This window comes from Oreochromis aureus, linkage group 23 (genome assembly GCF_013358895.1).
Source record: "Oreochromis aureus strain Israel breed Guangdong linkage group 23, ZZ_aureus, whole genome shotgun sequence".
Lineage (NCBI taxonomy): Eukaryota > Metazoa > Chordata > Actinopteri > Cichliformes > Cichlidae > Oreochromis > Oreochromis aureus.
In genome coordinates this window covers 23,174,305-23,177,753 of record NC_052963.1, presented here as the reverse complement: position 1 = coordinate 23,177,753, position 3,449 = coordinate 23,174,305, and the positions used below count along the sequence as shown (strand labels likewise).

Genomic DNA, 3,449 nt, shown 5'->3' with positions numbered 1-3,449 from the left:
GGGGGACTGGCAAGAAGCTTGTTGTGAATATTAAATGTGACATTCTGTCTTTCGCTTGCAGAGAGAGAAGAAAAGAGTAAGAGGGAATAATAATTTGGGGTAAAAACGGCCACCGTTTATTTCCTGCCAAGATCATATCGTTCTTTGCCACGTTTAATCACTCCTCCTTGAATCGTAGTTGAAATTCGCCACACAAAACTATATTTAAATCATCTTGAAACCTGCATTCGCAGCATGCAGAGAGCTTATTTTTCACACCCTCTGAGAGGTTTGATTGTTGCCTCAATGGGCTACACGGAGAATGAGGCCATTTACATGCTAATAGCCGAGCAGTGCAATTTTCTTATCATGTATGTAAATGAACACACATGCTGGATCAATTTCGTCCAAATATAAACAGCCAACAATATGCTGACTTCATGTTAACGTTTCACTTTATTTATTCGCTCGGTAATTAAACGCTGCCGACGCACACGATTCCTCGTTGATAGCCTCGTTAGCATTAATTAAGTCTAATTAAGAAAACAAACCGATCTTTCGCACCTGTGGTTTTGCCTACACGTCTTCAGGATTCAGTGCGTCCAGCATCTATAATTGGATCTGTAAAGAAAACCAGCTCAACCTTCTATAAGTGCAGACATATGGCGAGAGTATGCGTGCATCCCATGTGTGGGAGTTTTGAAGCCTGCATTACCGGAGCAGTTATTAAAGTAGGAGTTGAAAATGTATCAGAGGGGAAAGAGAAAAAAAAGCTATGTACAAAGGCAGAGTGTGTGTGGGTGCAGATGAGGATTATTCCGAGTTCTGCCATCTGTAAACAGGCGGACAGGTTTGTTTCCAGAATGATGAGACGGAGCAAGTAAAAACAGCATAAACAAATAAAGTCAGCAGATGGCAGACTTCAGATGAGGATAATGACTGTATTCCTGGATTTTTTTTCCTTTTGTTGTTGTTGAGATTTTTTGTCTGTTCCTTTTACCTTTTGCATGTAAGAACTGAATAAAACCCCCTTTCCAATCTCTGTGCCACAACGGTATCGCTGAATGTGGCATTGTGTGATCTTGTTCAATGCAACCACAGTTTAGGACGAAATTGAACTATGCAAAAAAAAACTTGCGCACACTCCTCTATGACATGACCCAGATCCATTACAGACCCCTTGTCACATAAAAAAACCCACAATACACAACTTTGTAGTTTGTAAAGCATCTGTATTGTCGTATTGTACATCCCTACTGAAGCTGTGTGATGTTTACACCAATTTTTTTTTAATGGCTGCACCATTTGAGCAAATGACAGAATGCAAATGTCTCGTGCATCATTTTAAACACATTTCCAGTAAATTAAGCCTAATGTATTTGGTATCTTTAGAAACTTTATTAGAAATGAGCATAACGTGCTGTCAGACTGAACAATGCTTGGCCTCACAGCATGAGCCTGTAATGACTGAGCTGCTGGTAGGCCAGCGGAGTGGAAGGGTTATTAACCAGCAGCACTGCTGTCTTTAACATTGTGTATGTTTGCTGCTACTAAAGCCTTAAGAGCAATTTGGTTTCTCTGTTTTTTTGTTTGTTTTTACAAACTCATCAGTAAAGATATGTGTAATCCAGCATTAAGGCAACATCATTTCAGTGTATTGGTAGGCAGTTAATATACCCGCATGTGTGTCCAACATATAATCCATAGCCATCTCTTGCCATCCCACATTGTATTTCAACTGAGATCTGATGACTGCGGAGGCCATTTTGAATGCACTGAACTCATGCTCAAGAAACCAGTTGGAGATAATTTGAACTTTGTAAATTTACATGATGGTCACAAAGTGATGGATATGGTCAACAACAATACTCAGGTTAACAGCAGTGGTATTCTTCTGCGTCTGTTGAGCTGCTCTTTTGTATGTCTTGGTTGTAACAAGTACATTTGTTTGTTTTTGAGTTACTCTTGCCTTCCCATCAACTCAAAGCAGTCTGGCATTCCTTCTCTGACATCAGCCATCAATGAGGCATTTTCACCCAGAGAATGGATACGTTTTCAGACCATTCGCTGTAACGAGGGTTGTGTGGGAAAATCCTAGTAGATCAGCAGTTTCTGAAGTGCTCTGCCCAGCCTGTCTCAGACCAACAACCATGCCATGTTCAAAGTGTCACAATGGCCACAGGCCGATAGCTACACTGGACTCAAACACAGAACCACAACAGTGCTTTTTTATTTAGAAAACAGATTAATTCGTAGAAAAGTGTTACTAATGATGCAGCTGTGGGTCAGTGAGGGTGAACTGGGAGTTGACAGGTGCGAGGGAATGGAGCGGGTACGTCTGGGAAGAGAAGAGTACAAGGTTAGGAAGGCAGCGAGCGCAGGACACTTAGGGAGGTGGGTATGACTGATATTGCTGACTGATAGCCGGGGTGAGCTTGGCTTTGAGGGAGAGGCAGCGAGAACCCGGGTGAGTACTGGCAAAGGCTGGCTGACCTGAGTTTCACTGCGTCTGAGGTGGTGAGTGATAGCTGGAGGGCAGGCAGGTGAGGTTCTCTGTATTTCCCAGAATGCGGAGGTAATCCGAGAGGAGCTGAGGTTGAAGGCAGTGGCGAAGAAGGTCCAGGGAAACTGTGGCACAGGAAAACAAGGTAAGCAACAAAACAAGTAGCAAGAGCATGAAAACCTTAGAGCCGATACCAACGTGCAGTCATTGACGAACTGGAGGCAAAGGAGAGTCTGAGTGGAGATTAAATCCTCAACCTGACTACCCAGAATCAGCTTCAGGTGTGCAGGACTGTAGGAGAGATGATGGCTCCGTCCAGGGTTGGAGACCAAGGAACTCAGGTGCCTGATGGAATTTTCCAGTCATGTCTTCAGATCATGACACAAAGTCGCTTAAACCTGTTAAAAAGCAGGTTCATTTAGTGGGAAGTGAATGTAGAATGACATCAATTCAATTCAATTTTATTATTTTATATATTGCCAAATTACAACAAAATAAAATCTGATTCTGGATTTAACAGGGAGCCAATGAAGAGAAGCCAGTAAGGCTGTCTTTAGTTCTCTCGCTGCAGCATTTTGGATCAACTGAAGGCATTTTTAGGACATGCTAATAACAATGAATTACAATAGTCCAGCCTCGAAGTAATAAATACATGAACTAGTTTTATAGCATCACTCTGAGACAGGATGTTTCTAATTTTAGAGATATTGCACAAATACAAGAAAGCAGTCTTACTTTAATTAGAAAGGGATATTTTGAAGAGTTCAATATATCAGACTAGAGACAGTTATGCAAGTTGAGTGGAAACATGTTCATTGTTCATGGCGATTTATAAGCCTAAGCAACATTATTAACCATGCACACCTTTAAGTGCTTGCCTAGAGCACTCATTACTTTCTATTACATCCAGCAGAACCTGCTGTCATGAAAGATATTGAGCCAGTTCTGCAGACCCCATAGGTCTTTT

General features: G+C 41.7%; 1 long non-coding RNA gene across 1 annotated transcript; it reads right to left on the bottom strand.

The window, feature by feature from the left end:
• Nucleotides 1-2,205: 2,205 nt before the first annotated feature.
• LOC120436060 lies at nt 2,206-2,987 on the bottom strand. The gene is made up of 3 exons (XR_005610089.1): nt 2,681-2,987; nt 2,473-2,607; nt 2,206-2,317 (listed from the first exon to the last, which is right to left on the bottom strand). It is a non-coding gene; the product is annotated as an uncharacterized LOC120436060 (long non-coding RNA).
• Between the last annotated feature and the right edge of the window lie 462 nt (nt 2,988-3,449).